General features: G+C 33.6%; 1 long non-coding RNA gene across 7 annotated transcripts; it reads right to left on the bottom strand.

Annotated features, from left to right (window-relative positions):
- Window positions 1-893: 893 nt before the first annotated feature.
- Window positions 894-17,532, bottom strand: LOC141447525 (uncharacterized). 7 transcript variants are annotated; one of them, XR_012454395.1, is made up of 8 exons: window positions 17,405-17,532; window positions 15,287-15,464; window positions 13,550-13,742; window positions 12,497-12,683; window positions 8,035-8,207; window positions 4,992-5,299; window positions 3,319-3,447; window positions 894-2,252 (listed from the first exon to the last, which is right to left on the bottom strand). It is a non-coding gene; the product is annotated as an uncharacterized lncRNA (long non-coding RNA). The 7 variants fall into 7 exon arrangements; XR_012454392.1 differs by having other exon boundaries at window positions 895-2,252; window positions 8,035-8,126; XR_012454397.1 differs by lacking the exon at window positions 17,405-17,532 and adding an exon at window positions 16,825-17,398 and having other exon boundaries at window positions 895-2,252; window positions 8,035-8,126.
- Between the last annotated feature and the right edge of the window lie 2,789 nt (window positions 17,533-20,321).

The raw sequence follows: 20,321 nt of genomic DNA, 5'->3' as shown, positions 1-20,321 counted from the left end.
CAAAAAAATAGCGTCAGAGAGCGTTAAAAAGTAAAAAAAGTTGAAAAAATTTCATGAGAAAGACGTAAAACAAAAAAAAAAGGAAAATTAGTTCACATATTTGCCACCAGGTAGCAGCACCTACTGGACCTGCTTACATGTAAACAAAGTTTAGTTCATATGTTTGCCACCAGGTAGCAGCACTAACACTGTTTATATACTACGGTCAAACAAGATGTCTCCTCAGTACGACTGCAGAGTCGTACTCGTGAGGAGGGGGTTATGTCGCTCGTCGCTCCAAAAATATCTAATCTAGTCTAAAACACCTCTCTCCACATAAACAATCTTGATAAAATGTCGTGTGTAATGGTTAGGGAGATGCGTTCACCTCGACGGTCGGAAGGCAACTATTCGCCCCACCCGGCCCGGCCCGCGCGACGAACTTTCTTATATACCCTCTAGATGGCGCCATATCACCATGACAACGGGCTCCCCCCCTACTTTTAGTTCCACCAGCTGTCACTAGATCGCTCGTGCTGTCTGTTTTACCTCTCGTAGCCTTCTTTGCACACTCTCAAGACTTTGGCAGCCATTGTTGTAACCTTGCTATCTTCTTACACACTCTCTAGACTTTGGCAGCCATTGTTGTAACTTTGCTATCTTATCACACACTCTTAAGACTTTAGCGGCCATTGTTGTATCCTTCCTTAATGCTTCTTACACACTCACATGACTTTGCCAGCCATTGTCAACTTGCTAAACACTCTCTAGACTTCGGTGGCCATTGTTGTAACCTTCCTTAATGCTTCTTACATACTCTCAAGACTCTGGCACACATTTCAAGTTCTTTTTATAAATTTTTATATAAATTTAAAGATTAAAGGAAAAATAAATATAATATTGTTATAATTAACTCGTTTATTAAATATTAATAATTATTTATACATTTTTTACAATAAATTTTTATAAAATCTTTACATCCTTTATCTAATATTTTGTTGACGACTCACAAGACTTATATAGGTTTACCTTACACTCACATTCAACCCAAGTGACTTATATAGAACCACCTTGCCATCACATTAAACCATGCTAGTGACTCTCTAGAACACCTTGCACACACAGTTAACCATGTTGGTGACTCTCAAGACTTATACAGGACCTTCATAATCTCACATTTAACCTTGGTGGTGACTCACAAGACTTATGTAGGACCACCTTACACACACTTTTAACCAAGTTGGTGACTCTCAAGACTTATAAAGGACCACCTTACATACACTTTTAACCATGTTGGTGACTCACAAGACATATATGACCATCTTACAAGCACTTTTAACCAACTTGATGACTCACAAAACATTAAAGGACCACCTTACATACACTTTTAACCATGTTGGTGACTCACAAGACTTAGTAGGACCACCTTACACCTTCTTCTAACCATGTTGGTGACTCTCTAGACTAATACAAGATCACCTTGGAGTCACCAATATGGTTACATGTGTAAGGTGGTCTTATATAAGTCTAGAGAGTCACCAACATATTTAAATGTAAGGTAATGTGGTCCAACATAAGTCTAGAGAGTCACCAACAAGTTAAATATGAGTTTTGGGAAGTCCTATATAAGTCTAGTGTCACCAACGTGGTTAAATGTGAGTTTAAAGTGGTCAAATACAAGTCTTGAGAGTCACTAACATGATTAAATGTGAATGTAAAGTGGTCAAATATAAGTCCTGTGAGTCGCCAACATAGTTAAAGGAGTGTAAGGAGATCCTATTTAAGTCTAGTGAGTCGCAACATGATTAAATGTCTGTGTAAGAAGGTCCTATATAAGTCTTATGAGTCGCCATGATAGTTTAATATAGTGTAAGGAGGTCCTATATAATTCTTGTGAGTCGTCAATATGGTTAAATGTGGGTGTATAGTGGTCCAATACAAGTCTTGTGAGTCACTAACGTGGTTAAATTTGAGTGTAAAGTGATCCAATACAAGTCCTAAGAGTCACTATTATGATTAAATGTGAGTGTAAAGTGGTCATATATAAGTCTAGTGAGTCGTTAACATGGTTAAATGTTAGAGTAAGATAGTCCTGTATAAGTCTAGTGATTACTTAGTGCGTTCATTTTGTACAACAAAAAACTTACATACTTCAGTTACGTTCAGAAATACGATGTTCTCTAAGCAGATTCCAGGAAAGTGTCTATGTCGTTGTCGGAAGTTGAGAACCCATCTATTTCAGGAAGATATCTTAGGTGCTGACGTAGTGTTTCCTGTAAAATAAAAAATAACTCAATTTGTGGTTTGCACTTATTTATAAGGATGTACAGTTGGTTAAGAATGCTTACATTGTCAGATAAGAGGTTTTTTTTTCCTCTTAGTTCAGTTCGAATTTGTAGGGACTGATAAATTTCTGGACTTATAGGGATTCCGTTTTTCTTAAGCAATAAATAAATATTAATGATTAATTCAAGAAAATAAACAATGGAGGACAATTTAAAAAATTGTACTCTCCCTCTTCGTTTAATAATCAATTTAATTTCATACTAAAGTTAGCATGTTCTCAATCTACTTTTTTTATGATTACACTATTTTGAACCTATTCACACCTTATTCAAGTAAATAAATTATATATCACACATTCTTTAAGTATAATATATATATGTTACGGTAAATGTACACTCTTGGGAAATGTACACTTTTACCGTAAAATGTGTACATTTCCTAAAAAGTTAGGTATATATGAACTGAATATAATGTATATGTACATTTCCCGGCAAATGTGTACTCTTGCCTTCACGTTTTAGTAAATGTATACTCTTACCTTCATATTTTAAGAAAAGTTGGAATACAAATAAATTAAAAATGTTGTTGCAGTAAAAAAATATTTATTTAAATAAACATAATACAAAAGGCTTTAATAACGAAAATTATTTTAATTAAAAAATGTAAATGACAAACAAAACATACTTTTCTTTGCATATTATATAATATGTCGTAGGTTATGATCCCAATATTCATAAATACAATTTTCGTCCTAGTTTTTCAGGACCAATACGATGGGAATCAAACAAATAATAATAATAACATACTTTTCTTTATTATAACTGTGCAAATATTTATCGGGAGTATAACAAAATATTTTGTATGCTCACATTTACCAAAACGACATGGTCATTGTGAATTCAACGTACATTTCCCTTCTTTGAAATTGTAAATGTTAGTTGAATGCACATTACCCAAACGAGGTGGAAAATGTGCACATTTACCGGAAAATGTGTACATTTGCCGCAATATCTACTTTTACCGTAACATATACATATATTGCAAAAAACTTACATATTACTGTTTTGTTCAGAAATCCCATCTCTGTAAAGCCCAATATGTAGCACAGCAGGAAAAATATTTATGATGATGCCAGAGGTTTCAACCAATTCCGGAAGATAAATAGTATTTGATGAGGTGCTCCTTGAAGAAAGAAAAAATAAATGGTTTAATATTCAATGTAAAATTATTACTTACAAGAATGTGTAATTCAAAAAAATAATGTTTATATCTGTAGATCAACTTAATTAAGTAATAAAGAGGAATTTAGAAATTATCTGAGTTTTGACTCTTCCCTTAGTTCGAATTGTGTAGAGAATGGCAAACTAATACTTAAAGGGATTACTTTTCCCTTAGGCAATAAACAAATATTAAATGATTAACTCAAGTGAATACAGTTTTGAGAACAAATTGAAGAAATTGTACTTAAACAAATTGTACTTTTTCGTGTAATAATCATTTGAGGTTCACAAACTACTTACGTTAATTTGAATTCATTTCATGTTTTCAAAACATAATCACAATGTTTTATACAAATTTGTAGCTTGGAGATTTAATAAAATATTTCCAAACCAACGGCTCTAATTTACAAATGTCTAACTTTCCTACCATGATCAACATGTGGACTACAATAAATAAGCAGTATTGTCTGTAATCGTAGCAGTTTAAAAATCTATATAAATTTGTATTTTGTATTCTCAACTAAGTTTAAATTGTCAATATTTTCAATGATTGGTCGATAAAACTGAATATTCAATTTCTCATTAAACTTGTTTTCAATCAAATTACCGGTACACCTAAAAAGATACTGATAACAGTCTCAAGTTTTCGTTTTTACATGTTTGTTACTTCAAAGTAACAAGAAACTTAACGAAACGAAACAACATTCACTTAGATAAAGTAAAAAATTTAATGGGCCTTAGATTTGAACAAATTCCAAATGAAAACTGGATAGATCGAAAAAGATTATATTTAAAAACTATTAAGTAAATTTAATGTGGGTGTAAACCCAGAAAACTCAGATTACGAAGAACTTAAAAATATTATCAACAATCACTATTAACTAAAATTGCCATTACAAGAATGAATAGGAAGCTTAATGTTATTGGTTGCAATACTGGCAGAGGACTGATCAAGAACAAAGAATAATTATATAGAAAAACTTGTTAATTCATACATGAATTCAATAGTAAATATTCCACCTGAGAAACAGGAGTGGAAAAGCTCAATAAACTAGAAAGTGCTGAATATAATGTTTATAGTTAAGCTTAATGGATGGTGATTGGCTTATATCTATAGATTGCACGTTTCCGAAGTAGCATGGGAAACTTCATGCATAATGGCATGGTAGGTAATATTGATTATATTACCATGATGTGAAGATAAAGTTTAGTGCAATCTAGTGAACCATATTCCTATAATTGACATTAAATTTGGAATGAGTAACCTTTTCTATATCTTTACTTAACAAATGTTAGTTAAATTTCTCAATTCAATCATTAGAACTACGACAATTATCTCCCGTTTGTCCCACATATCACAGGACTGTGTTGAGAACCCCATGTCTTTGAGTTTGACTTTTCAAATAAGAGATGTTATTATTACTTATATTAAGTAATATAAATATATAATATATTAGAAACAGTATAACGATATAAACAAGGAAAAAGAAACTAGGCTTTACTAACTTTTCCTCCATTATGTTCGCTCAATATCCAGTCTGAATAGCTCCGAGACAAGTGCAGTAGAATTTTTCAGAATCTAAAGCTGAACTCATCAATAATTTAGGACGTAACAGAGGCCCCAAATTTATTAAGAAAATTTCGTTGTAATACAAACAACGGAATAACAAAATCTGCACATACTGCAATCACATTTTCTAGCTGCTTCCTCTTCTATAGTCGTAGCATTTCCCAGTCACTCTTCCAACTTCTTTCCTCAACAGAAGTCCAAAACAATGCAGGGTAAGGATCTTCACTCCTCCACAGGTATCACACTAGAGATTAATAAAAAGAAGAAATTATTTCTTTATCATCATTTCAGTTTGGAAATGTCGTAATTGGATTCCTAATCACCACTTAAGAATGTCGACAACTAAGCTCGCGAAGCCATCCATTCCTTAAATCTAAAAGCTAAACAGACATAGGAAACAATGCATACCCATATTAAATCGGTAAATCTTTAGAATAGCTCCCCAGAGGCGTGGCCTAATTCGAAGTGATTCTGATTCGCTGTTACTATAGAACCCGCCATATTCAAATATAAATATAAAACTATTTCTTTATTTTATATTTACACTTAAATCTAGCGGGTTATATGGTAACAGCGAATCAGAATAACTTCGAATTCTTTATTTATTTCTTATTGGGGGGCTTCGCCCCCCACACCCCCTGATTTTTTCTTTTTTTCATACCCCCCTCCTAACCTACCTAATCACCCTCAATTTTTTAATTTGTGTCACACCATTCATTACAATAATTACACAGAACAACAAAAAAGAAACTACCTTATTCTGTGGAGTCCTTTTCCTGAGGAGGGTATACTTGTCGAACTCCATTCTTACTCACACTTCAATCATGCTTTAATTTAAAACAACCCGCAAATTTAAAACGCTCATACTCATAAAGTTACAAAAAAACGGCACCTCCGGTCACATACAGAACACTCGCGGGAACTATTAATACATTAAACAGGAAGCAGTTGCTATGCAGTATGTGTACTGCGCATGCGCGCTAAACATAAGCGCTACGAAATTCGCACCATCCGCACATTGGCGGGAGGTAGTTTTAATTTTCCCCGGTAGGTGCGCTGTACTTCGCACCCCCTAAAAATAAACAGGCCACGCCTCTGGGGCGCTATTCTAAAGATTAGCCATTAAATCTGAATATTAACTTTACTTTCTGTAAGAAAGAAAGAGGCACGTATAAAAACGAAGTTTACTATTTACATGAGAATTCATTTCTATGAGATTCATTAATAATTATTTCGTTTTTACCTCAGAATTTTCTATTATTTTTAAAATTAATTCATAAAATATTGTTTATTTTGATTTAAGTACTTTCTACCAAAATAAATTTGGTATTTGTACTAACTGAAAACGAATAATAATTGAGAACTTTGATTTTACTAGCCACAGCACACATTATAATTCTATCCCTGACAAGTTTCGGGCTTTAAACCATCCTTAGAGATGGACTAATCAGAACAGATAACACACAACGACTTCACCACGTTACCATCTCGCCCACCACTGGTTGACAGAATGAGGGAGGTTACATGGTGTTTATATGTATTATTTAATACTCAAAATGTTAATGAATTGAACCACATTTTGTCAAAATGATGAAACAACAATTAATGAAACCTAATACTTGTTAAGGGTTATATATTTAGTACATATTTTAGAACGTAAAGTTGGAATTTTATTTTACATGGGGGGCGCGAATTTAATTTATGAAAACGCGGAATTAAACTAATTTCATTTAACAGGGAAACAATTATTGCTAAAATATTGATGAATATAATGTTTTAGAGATTGACTCTTTCGTTTTGCAAATTACTATTCTTTCTATGACGTCCATCCGTCTTCTCTTCTTTCTTTTATGTAACAGCGTCATTGTGTTATTGATACCGTCATCCTTACTCGAGGTTTTCAGGACTAGTTACTTGAAAAGGTTGCTTAGTTTGTATGTATTGTTTCCAATGAAAGTAATAGTGGCGAAAATGTTGGAATAGGCTGGTCATATAACCCTTATATTTGGCTATTTGCACGTAGTGAGTTATAGGGTCAGTAGGCTCTATGTTTATTCCGAATTGTAAGTTGTTGTCTCTTCTTGGAAGTGGGATAACCAGCAAGTTAATAGTACAAATAAATAAATAATATAAAATAATAATAAATGTATTTTCGATAGCACAAAATTGGAAGTACAGAAACTACTTACGTTCTATCATTAAACATTTTCAACACTTATATGTTCCATACTTACATTTAGCCCTAGAATTTGAATTAAATATTTCTGAACCATTGGAACTAATCTGCAAATTTTTATACTCGGACAACATTCGAAACTAAATAAGCATTATTGCCTTTTGTCAAAGCGGTTTAACAATTGATTCCACAATTCTTTTGTTTGCTTTTTTTTAATTAATAATGTCTTTGAATTTGCTATTTTTAAAATTTGGCGAACGAGATGTTTACATAGTTAGAATCTTTTGGAGGATAAAATAAATTTTGAAAAAATTTCAGTTGAATTTTTTGATCTGTTGGACATAAAGTAGCGCCCAAGCAACAGTACTAACTTACAGAGTAACAAATTTTTTGAAGACTTATGATGACTTTAAACTCGACAGAATATTTACTTAACGATCTAACCAAATTTGTGAGCAACTCATTTAAAGTATTGGGAAAAAGTAATGATAATAATAGTAAAGCAAAATTTATTTATCTATTTTATAGAAAGGTAAAATAATTGCTTTCATAGTAAAAGTACGATGAGTTAGGCGAAACATTTATGTAATTCTGAATCAGTAATATGTCTTTAAAAAAAAAAATCATTGAATATTAGTTCAATTTATAAACAATTTTTGCTATTACAAATTAGAATTACAGACATTGTCACCCTGTATATAATTAAATAATTTTGTTATACTGACATATCAGTTATTTACTGTAGCTATCAACATGAATAATAAAAATGTCTTGTATGAAATTAAAGTATGAATTCAACATACCAATGCGATTTAGTGGAAGTCCAGTTATCGATCTTGCTGAGACAGGCTTTTGATTGAAATTTTTTCTGCATTTTAAACTGTTTAGAGTTTCCCTGGAATTAAACGTTCCATTAATGTATTTTGTTCGTGTTGTTTTTTCTAACTGCAAAGGAGTGCGTTACTGAGGGATTTACCTATAAATCAATACAAAATATATTTTCCAAAATTAATAATTAATTTGTTTGTTTTTCTATTTGGTTCTATTCTACGAATTTTTATTTTAATAATACAAAATTAAAATATAAAGTGTCCTATTTTGCTGGCGGGTTATAACGTCTAACTACCAATTAGATATCGTGAACACACATACTTAACTATTATTATATTCCCTGACAAATAAAAAGTAGTTATACTCGGGATTCGAACTGGGGATCTCCCACTTACAAAGCCACACTTCATAACCACTAGACCAATATCTGTCCTTGAATTAATAATACAAATTTAGAATTTTAGCAATGCCCCTTAATAGTAAACAACTGGTGAAACCGTACATTCTGATGAAAAGGCACATTAGAAAGGTGCTCAAGATTCAATTCCTTACGAACATCTTAAAATTATTTTTTCAGGGAACAATCTTCAAACCAAATTTGGAAGCATTTAGACAGGAAAATCTAGAAAGTTTAAAGGCAAGCAACATGGAGTTATTTTTTAGAAAATTTGGAAAAACTATTAAGTCCCATCAGTTTATTCGACTTTTTGTTGTCTGTTGTCAGTCAAAATGTTTACAACGGATGTAACAGTAGAATCAAAACGGAATATCTAGTTTAGGCTCTTTTCTACACACTTTTGATTTATGAGTTTCAATTTAACACCCACTATAGATTATTTATGTGTTAAAAGAGACGACGCACCAAATCAAGTCTTTAAAGACTAACGATTTATTCTTGTGACTTAATTTCAAGCAAAGCAAGATCGGAGGTATCCAAAAACAAAGGTTTAAGATTATTTTCATTCGGATTGTCACTTTACAACTCACTCTCACATATTAAAATATAACATTACAAGTAAACGTTATTATTATTATTTTTTAAATGATTACAGTATAATTCCTTGCAATCTACGAGTATAGCTTGGATCTCTTTAGTCAAATATTAATTATGATTAATGTCTGAGAAAAAGCCTCAACTCTATATCCTCGGTAGGGTGTATAAATTTAATACTGATTCCCCCCTGCCTGTTATGTGGAAAAAATAAAGATGATCTAATTCATTCCTTAATTATCTGCTCGATATTAGATGTCTTAAAGCTATGTCCACACTTGAATACAAAGTCGAGCGATTGTCTATAGGCATGTATAGGGACTGTCTATAGACATGTATTCAGACTATATATATAGACAGTATAGAGACTTTGTCGCGTGTACACACTAGAATGCCTTGTTCTTCATTAGTTGCTAAATATGACTGACCTTGTTGGGATCGCTGCTTGCGCAGTTATAATTTTGGATAATGAAGAAAAACTGAAGAGACGTTGGTGGAGGCGTGAAATTTTTGCGGAGGGACCTCGTTTCGGTTGCAATTTACTTTCAACCCTAAAAATAGAAGACAGCATGGGTTTCCGAAACTTTACCCGTTTGACCCCAAGTGATTTCGAAGATTACTCCAGCATTTAGGCTGAACGATTGAGAAAAGAGAAAGCAGATGTAGAGAAACCATTCCACCATCTCTGAGATTGGCAGTGGCGCTGCGTTTTCTGGCAAGTGGAAAATCGTTCACCAGCCTCATGTACACTTTCTTTTAGCTTTCTTTTTTTACTACGATTTTTATAATCAGGGTTAGTCACTTCCCACAAACAAGCAGCCGAGTGGAAATCTTCTTTTAACAATAATACTTTATCTGTAGGCCACATCTTGATAACTAAAACCAAATGGAAAGAGAAGCGTTCTCTACGGCTCACAGAGAATAACTGGAAAAGTGGAGACGGTGTCTCGCAAAACGTCCACATTACCAAATATTGCGCAACATTGTCTAACAATTGTCTCGTGTTTTGAAATTTGAAATGGGAGACAAATGTTCTGCGATTTCTTTCCAAAAACATGTCTTTAGATATGAAATTGTCTCTCGATTGTCTATAGACAATCGCTCGATTGTATCTAGACATTGCCTATATACAGAAATCGCTCGACTTTGTATCCAAGTGTGGACAAGGCATAAGATCCAAGTATCTACATACGCATAACATTAATTTTTCTTCCTGTATTCAACCTAAAATTGTGTTGGAGAGTCTCATATGTTTCAACTCGGAAAAATTAAAATATATGTACTTTTTTATAATTAGCTCTATAAAATTTAGAAATTTGTTTTCGTTAATTTAATAGCTTTTTTATTTATTTATTTTATTGGCAAAAGTGAATTTATTTTTGTTTTTGTTCTTTTTCTTTTTTCATGTATTTTATCTTTTATATTTTATCCGTGTAAAGGCACGGGTCAACCCCTTGCTACAATTGTACATTATAAGCAAGTTACAATAAATAAATAATTAAGGGCGTGCAATAAAAGTGGGCACACTCGTACATAGAAACAGCACACCCTTCAAATGTAATGTCATAAATCGGACTTTCCCTTTTATTTAGATACTTATTTTGGACTAAAAATACATTTTCCATGAAAATCTAATGTTGGAAATTAAATTCATTCATACTACATTTTTAAGTAAAATACTATTTGAAAATTTTATTCAATAAAAAGAAAGAATTGAAATTTCTTACAATACTATATTTAAACTATTTGGGAATAGTTGCTATTGATTTCTCTAAGTATGAAAAAGAAGTTACTGCATAAAGAAAACTTAAATATTTGATTAAGAGAAAGAGAAAAAATTACATCAAACGAATTATTCATTCTTCACCTAAATTTGTTTATTCCTTTCATTAGACTATTAAAATTACCCTTATTGGTAATTTGAATATTATAATAACCCAGCGATCTTATACGAGTATATGAAGCAGATAAATTTCTTTCATTTTATAGTGCATGAAAACTTTATGTAAATGAATCAACATGGGTCAAAGTTATTTATGTATTTATTATGCTGACTAATGCATTGATTTCTATAAAAGTTGCAGCCTATTTTATTTTACCTAATAAAGAAGAGGATAATTGCAAAAATATGGAGATACTTACGAAACAAGTAATTACTACCTACTATTTGTCTCATAAATGTACCGCTCTAATTACAACTAAGGAAATGTTTCAAGATTTTAATACAGATCTAGGAACCAGTTTTATGCAGATAACTCCTCAAGAGAAGTGTGATCAAGGATTGGTGGATATTATTGCTGAGGGCTTTAAACAAAACTGCGACGGGTAATTGTAAAAACAAAACAAAAAAAATCATTTAGAATACAAAATAATATAAATTAACGGAAATAATCACTTGCTGTAATGTATTATATAGACTAATAAATATTTGACCCATTTTTACAGTTACATTGTACAAGTAGAAGACCGTTTGTGTTTTCTTAAAATATGGCATACATCACTTCAAACGACCTTCCACAGGCTTAATCCCAAATTTTTCTTTTTACCCGATTGTAAAAACAAACGAAAACATGCTATGGAAATACTTTCTGCTCAAGAATCAGATATTACAGTAAATATCGTTGTAGCTGAAATAGACTTCAACGACATTAATACGTCTAAGTTTGGACTAAATCATCATGAAGGTGCAATAAGATTAAATTAATTGGAACTTTGAATCAATTACTTGTATTTATTTTTACATATTCCAAAATTTCAGACTGGCCAATAACATTATGGACGAATGACTTTAGCAAACTCGCTAGTTCACCAAGGCGAACAAAAATATTTGTAGATAGCTGGCATCCAATAAAGGGTTATCCAATTGTAAGGGGCGCTGGCCGCTCTTGACACGCCCGTTGAGGGAACAGGGAGTGGTTACTTAGTTACAACTCAAGATAATTTCATTATATATTAAACAAGAAAAACAACAACAAATTATCGACAAACACCCAAAGTAAATCGTATCCTACGCTCCACCCCTTACATAACCAACCCCGTTGAATATACTATACAATTCTCTATCTAACCTCGCGTCTAATACATTCTAATACGTATCCCCACACATCAATAAGTTAAATAATTCCTTCGTTCACCTACAAGTAACCCAATATACTATACAATTATCTATCAAAACCTTGCTTCTAATACATTCTAATACGTATCCCCACACATTTATAAGTTAAATAATTCATTCGTTCACCTACAAGTAACCCAATATACTATACAATTATCTATCAAAACCTCGCTTCTAATACATTCTAATACGTATCCCCACACATTTATAAGTTAAATAATTCATTCACTCTCCCACAAGTAACCCATTCAGTCTTTGCAACCACTGAGTCGACCATACTGGGGCTAAACAAATACCGCTATTAAATTACTACTGGGCTACAACTCACCAGCCACAAGCCAGCCGACGGACCTCTTCCACAGCATGGGTCTTCCTTCCGCCGGAACTCCTGAGCTCCCCTGCAAGACCACTGGCTCCTCCGCTGGACAACTGGCCCCTCCGCAAAAAGTGAGACCTGGCCAGCCAGTAGCCCAGTTTTTATATATGATACGGTGTCGACTCAGCGGTTCCTACACCTTTCGTAATTTAATTAGTGATTTTCCTCCTTGTCCTAATTCTTATAACCCCGATTACAACACAATTCAGAGAGTATACTACCTAAATTAAATAAAATTTATTTTCTTGTTTAAAAACTAAGTATCCCAATGACTTTCTACAAAATGTTATGCAAAGCTGGACCCTTACACAATAATATATTTTATGATAAAATTTTGAACCTTGAGGGAAGAGGTATTTGACAGTTTTGTTTGACAATTAAATTCTTGATGAACGAGTTCTTGACCTACATTCTTATTTATTTTATTAAGTGTCTTGTTCTATGGAATGAGGTACATTAAAATAATATTTACTATAGATAGACATTTCGTGAAATTTATTCAATTCTTCAGACGATAACAAATATGCGGATTAAATTTTTTCAAATCAAAATTCAGAACACACACAGATAGGCTTGTAAAAACGAAGAAGAAATTTAGTAAAAATGGTAACCTTTTCTTAAATAAACAATAAATTTCTTTAAGATAGGTCTGTGCGTTGCAAGAAGAAAATGTTTTGTCTCTTGATATAAAAAAATGTAGCTGATGATCTATTTTGAAACAATTAAAACGCCACATTGGCAGATCATGTATTGAATGAAGAATGAATGATAAAGTGTAGTAATTTACTGATTAACGAGCTATATTTCTTGTGCTCTCGAAGTCAAGTCGCCAAACCATAGAATAACATTGAAAACACAACGAGCCAATATATGAAACAAAGAAAATAGAGATGGTTTGACTGTTTTTCTTAGGAAAACAAATGCTGAAGTATCTGCCATTCTCTCGATGACTTTTGTCATAATTATTTTAAATTTTTAATGAAATAAATAAATCAGAAAAAGCACCATTTAGTAGTGCCACATGGCTTTATGCTGCGGTAACTCTGCTTGTTCCAAAGCCGGTTCCTTTAAGCGGATGGAGGGTTCCATTCCTACCGTTCGAACTATTCATGTGGAGTGCTATTTTCTTATCGCTCGCAATTTCATCCATTTTTATTTATTCTGGATAATCAGCTGTGCGTAATACTGAAGATTTGCACTAAAAAAAGAAAAAGAACAAATTGACTAAATTAAAACGAATTTAACGAAAATAAATTACTTTTTTCTTTGATTTGAAAGAAATCATAATGCGAATGGGCGTGAATTACAAGGTATCAAAGATGTTACTTTAATGGTCTTGGGAATGTATGTACAGCAACCTCCATCAAAAAATTTAGAAGACAATCACGTCTCTATAAATCAGATAGTTACTTCTGTGGCAATATTGTGTGTACTGCTAACCTCCTGCTACTCAGCAGGACTTTCTTCTCATTTGACTGTACCACAGTAAGCATCAAAATAGATCTACTTCATGTAACCACAGTTATCAATCAGATACAGATTGCTTTCATAATATTGTAACGAAGTTAACCTGGGCAGAAAAGAAAGGCCTAGATTGTTCTAGGGGTTGAGCGACCAAAGTCGGTAACATGCCGCCACTGTGTGAAAAAAAGGCCGGTCTCTACCTGAGCAGAAAAAGAAAGGCCTAGATTGTTCTAGGGGTTAAGCGACCAAAGTCGGTAACAGGCCGACACTGTGTAAACAAAAGGCCGGTCTCTACCTGAGCCAGAGGAGAAAGGGCTAGATTGTTGTAGGAGTTTAGCGACCGTAGCCTGTAACAGGCCACCACTGTGTAACCAAAAGGGCCGGTCTCTACCTGCGCCGGAGAAGAAAGGGGCTAGATTGTTCCAGGGGTTTAGTGACCGTAGCCTGTAACGGTCCACCCCTGTGTAAAAGCCAGCTAAGAGAGAGGCCGCAGTTGGGGTGGTGGCAGTATGTGTTTTCCCCAGCCAGTGATTGACAGGTTGGAGAGAGACAGAGAATTGGAGGAGGCGGCCCTAGTTGGGGTGGTGGCAGTATGTGTTTTCCAGCCAATGAGCGGCAGGTGGGAGCAAGACAGGCGGAGTTGGAGTGTGACAGATGGTTGGAGGAGGGCGGCCCCAGTTGGGGTGGTGGCAGTATGTGTTTTCCTCAGCCAGAGACCAGCCGGTGGGCGTGACACAGACGGAGTGGGGCAGTCGCAGTTAAAAGGAGGCAGACACAGCTGGAGAAGTGAGTTATTAGAGTTCTTAGTCAAGTGTTGAGTAAGCTTTGCAGACAGTTTAGAGTTTTTAGTGAAGTCTTTGAGAGACACTTTGGAAGTGACAGTTTTGAGAGAGTCAGTGTTGCGGAGTGCTTAAAAGTTAGCTAGTTGGGCAGGTAGTCAGTTAGTGAGTAGTGCTTTAATAGTGCGGTTGAGTCTAGCGCAATTCGGTGCAGTGCGGACCAGTGGTCAGTCGTGGAACAGTTTTGTGGCGTTACGAAGTGAGTAAGTAACAGTAAACTGTTGTGACTGTTGTAAATGATAGCTGTAATGAATAGCGTTAGTTGCTTGTAAATGTTAATGTGAGTAATGTTAATGTGTTAATAAATCAGGTTATTACTTACAAATTTAGCGAACTTTATTATTTATCAAACCCACATATTATTAAATTAACTAGTGGCAGGCATTAGTTGTGTTGTTAAAGTTTTTAGTAAGAGGACAAAAACTTTACAATATATTACCTTCTACACTTCAACGCAGCTAGGGTTTATCACCAACATCCATTACACCCACAATTTAATTAGTTGAATTGGTCCTGAGTCTGGTAGTCCAGATTTTCTCCTCTTAGAAGCCCCACCAGCACATGTATATTCTGCCACTGAGAACACTGGTCCAGATGTAGGCAGTGAATTCTTGGATCTAATGACAGAAGATAATGGTACGCCAAAATACAAATAATTTGGTGTGATCATTCACACGAATTAATCATGCTAAATTCTATAGTAAAACACGCTTATAATTGTGCATTCTCTTAAAAGTTATACTTCACAATGTTAAAAGAAATGCAAGTGCCATCATCAAAAAATAATATCCAAGCAACAATGTTGTACATACATCCGGCCGATAAAATTTCTTTAAACTCAAAATTTTGACACCGAGTTTAACCCCTTCTTAAACAGTCACAAGTTTTTTAACAGCATGACAAGAATCGATAAAATTGGGATATATATGGAAGAAAGTAATTAACGCCACAATTACCAATATTCTGGTATTATTACATCTATACAGAGCCTCACAAAAGTTTTCATATACCCTATATACCTCACAAAAGTTATACATTGATCTATCAATATTTTATTTTAAAATGTATGATATCTTCACATAAACAAGTCAATTTTGAATCTTAACCTAATGAAAGGCAAACATTAAAACAAGTAAATATTGGCAAAAATATTTGCTCTTTAAAAAAGTATTTAAGGAAACAGCTAATCAAAATCACTTCAATACTGATCATTTTATTTTAAGTAGACTAGATAACAACCCTTAATTTTAATGCATTCCGCAAACCAGTTGTCACGCATAACTTGAGTTGAGATACATGATTCATTACAATTATTATAAGGAAGAAAAACAAAAATAATTTGTCTTAATCATGGCAATCCCTATCATTAAGCTTGTACACTTCAATTACTCTCTACAGGAATTCAACACACAACACTCTGCAAACGTCGCTTCACAAAAATTTCAGTTATCAATAACACACCTGTAACAGCTCCTTTCAAATCAAGAACCCTTACGCGCACTTCTTCTGACATGAAGTTGAATAAACTCGACACAGCCATTCACAGCTCAACTATTATCGCACGGCTTTGTTTTATCAATTTTATTTCCCTTTCACTATACTGCACTGTGCATACGATCAAAATAAATACCTACGGCCTGTAGTCTAAAGAATAACCAACACAAATAGAAAAACGGTGAGTGAAAACCTCAAAGGCGAAAAACTTCATTATGCTAAGATTAGTAGATAGCATCCAAACAAAATATAAATTTGAACTTTCGATTTTTCGTTTTTGAGCTCTCTAGTTTCACCACACTGAACATTTTCAAAAAACAATTTTTGGGACTTAGGGGACCTCAAAACGAATATACATAGAATAATTCTATTTCGTTAATTTGTCTCGATTACAATATGCTTACTTAGCCTACAGTAAGTGAACGAAAAAGTTATTGTTTCATTATAATCAAAACTAATTAATTAGTTAAAAAACAAACATACTACTACATTCTTCTACTAAAGAAAATAGTACATCAGTAAGACTCTAAAACAAATAGATATAATAACTAAGACTATTTTGCACCAATCACGAATTTTCTTTCATGAAAGAGTAGATGTAGACTCCAAACTTCTGTCTGCAACTGCCAGAAATATTGGAAAATTATAGCCAGTTGGACAGAAAGAGGTGGAGATAAAAACAACTATTAAGGCCGGGGATCGATGATTCAATTAGGGTACACCCAACAAAGGATATTTTGGAGAGAAGATAACCAGTATTACGGCGGGGTGGATGATAAAAATGGAATTGACCTTATTTTTATATGCAATTAAAAAAAGGAAGGAAAATTTGGAATCTTATAGCTAATTAGGGCAGACAAAAAAAAATTTTAAAGAGATTACTACTCCTAATAAGACCGGGATAGATAATATACTGGGTCGGACCCAATTTTGACCACTAAAAAAAAAAAAAAAAAACTAACAATGCACTTTGTATACAATTAGAACATAGGTAAGCACTAAAATAATGTAAATAAACTAGACACGATTACGATTACAAAATAAAGTTAAACATGAAACTTACTGCTCGATGTCACGGTAGAAGCAACCTTGTGCTACCTTCTTTTCCCCGACTCAGTGTTGCCACTCGGTTACTAGCTTATTATTTTTTTTAACTCAGAGATGGGTACTGATTAAAAATACAATATAATATAAATTTACTTAATTAATTTTTTTAAATTTTAATCAGAATTTAATTGTTGAAATTAATCGTACTTTTGATCATTTGACAATTAGATTAGATTATGGGAGGTGGGACCTATGCCTCACGGCAACGCAGCCAAAAGAGGCTTATTGTGCCATCCCCTTTTGATGTAGTAGATAAAACCTCCCCTACTAAAGAGGTGGAGGACTTTCCCTACTAGTTCTTTTTGCGCTACTATCTACTTTGGTCTCAAAGATCCAAAGGTTTCAAAGCGCAATTACTCGTTTGCAACGCAATCGTACAGCCAGTGAGAGGCCGTTTCCTCCTCATTCTGACAAAATCTGCACAACGGCTCCGAACTAATAAGCCCTGTACTATGATGACTATGTCCTATGTGTTCTGTGTAAATGTATTGGAGGGGAGAAGTTACAGTATATTTTGCTCATGTTCATGTTGTAAGGCTGGAATATCCGCAGGGACGCCAAGTACCCTGAAGAAGTGGCTAATCCACTTCCCCCTAAGGTGCATTTGATAGTTTGTGAACTAAATTTCTAATTGAATCGTTAATCAAACAAAAAAAAAATTATTTTAATCGTTAATCAAACTGATTTAAGCACTCACTAAATGACTTTTCAAAATGGTTTGTACCACGTTTTGGCGAGGCCACCTTTCTGAGTATCTCCTTCAAAAACTTTTCGATTAATTATTTTAGACTTGGACTTCACAAGCATACGATTCACTAAACCAAGATAGGTCCATCCTTACACATATTTAACAGTGTAGGTGACTCACTAGACATATGTAGGACCACCTTATACTCTTATTTTACGAGAGTTAAATAAGGTTTTCTAAACTTCTATTTAGATATTTTAATGATTTCGTACCTCTAAGAATTTGCTTATTAAATTTCTAACCAAACTTCCGAGAAGAGAGAAAATCAATACACCGAAAGTGCAATTATAAAGAAAGTCTTTCTCTGTAATTTACTATGAATTCGCCAAACGGATTATTTGGAACTGATTTAATGGCGTACTTAAGCTTAAATGTCAGTTTGACTTGGATTTTTTTCTCTATTAATACATTGGTTCAGGGGGAATGTGTCGCATTCTATCAACATTATTATTCATTTGATCACTCTTTTATTTTTAATATGCAATTCTAAGTCACAATTCTAGAAAATTCAATTATATTCGTAAATTACGGTAAGAAAAAGTCATGTGAGTGTTCATACGAGATTCTTTTCATGAGAAAGTAAAATGAAACTGACAAATATTGGCGAAAACTATTCGAAAACGATCTTAACTTAATAAAATTTTTTTGAAAATTGAGAATGTTTCTTTTTCGGATAATTTGTTAGCATTTATTCTCAACATCTACGTAAGATTAATATTACTTCTATATCAAGCAAAAAAAGGTAATAAAAGATTAAGAAAAATAAGTGAAAGGTATTGAAGTACCATTGTTAAGCACGCTTTCAGCAGCCGTGACTCGCTATCATTGGGCGGGGCGTATCTACACTTGTGGTGGGGGTATAGTAATACCACCAATAGCGTGACCCGCACACTGTCTGCAACCGTACTGTAATGTGATTGGCCACTACTTCAAACGTGATAATTGCATAGAAATAATTAATTTAAAAAATTTTTTCCAACATTTCTCCCATAGGTATTTGATAAACTTTCGATTTAAACAAGAAAAAAATAATCCTTTAAAAATAAGATAAATAATATATCTTTTGGAATAATAATTTATATTTTACCCAATTATCGTTAACAGAAACAAAAAAGTTGAGAATTTATATTGTTTAATCGTGAAATAGATTAAAGAGAAATGGGCTTAAGAGCCGCCATTAAGCTTACTTTACGCTCCATCCGGTGGAGAACTCTAGCGGCAATTTCTGTAAACATAAATGCAGTTTCTACAAACATATTTACCCATGTTGACGACTCACTAGACTTATATAGGACCTCGTTACACTCATATTTAACCATGTTGGAGAATTCCTACACTTACTGATCACCTTACACTCGTATTTAACCTTGTAGGTGACTCTTAAATAGGACTACCTTACACTTACATTTATCCATGTTGATGATCCACTAGACTTATACAGAGTATCTTGCACGCATATTTAACCATATTGACGACTCACTAGACTTATATAGTACTATCTTACACCCTCATTTAACCATGTTGGTGACTCACAACACTTATATAGGTCCACCTTGCATTCACATTTAATCATGTTGGAGGGTCACTAGACTTAATAAGACCACCTTACACATATAACGATGCTGGTGATCTATATAGGACTATGACAGTTAGACTTATATTTTTTCTTAAATAACAGTTTAGTCCTTGGGAAATGTGTCGCATTCTATCAACATCATTATTAAATTGATCTCTTTTTTTTTATGCAATTCTAGGTTACAAGAAAATTCAATTATATTATCAGTACCACTGATATAAAGTTTATTTGGGTGTCCCAATCTATGGATCTGTTATAATATGCGGGTTTCTCCAACCTAGTTGACTTTGATCGCTTGGCTTCCTTAACAAGTGGAGATATTCGTCGGGCTATTAGGTCGGCGGAGTTCAGCTAATGATCTGGACCTCCTTTCCCGATTTACATTCAGTGATTTTTATAGAGCTTCAATTCTGACCGAAGACCCATAGAATAAGCATGACTCGTCTGTACGCTCGGTTGGGGTTGGCTCAGAGACACATAGTTAAATTTACGTTAAAGGGAAATAAGCATATTATTACGTGTGATAGACAGGGTTATCCTTATTTATTA

The sequence above is a fragment of the Rhodnius prolixus genome, unplaced genomic scaffold, assembly GCF_049639745.1.
Source record: "Rhodnius prolixus isolate KJV_2025 unplaced genomic scaffold, Rpr scaffold_7, whole genome shotgun sequence".
NCBI classification, from domain to species: Eukaryota; Metazoa; Arthropoda; class Insecta; order Hemiptera; family Reduviidae; genus Rhodnius; species Rhodnius prolixus.
Note: the sequence above shows the minus strand (reverse complement) of the source record. Positions and strands in the feature narration are given on the sequence as shown.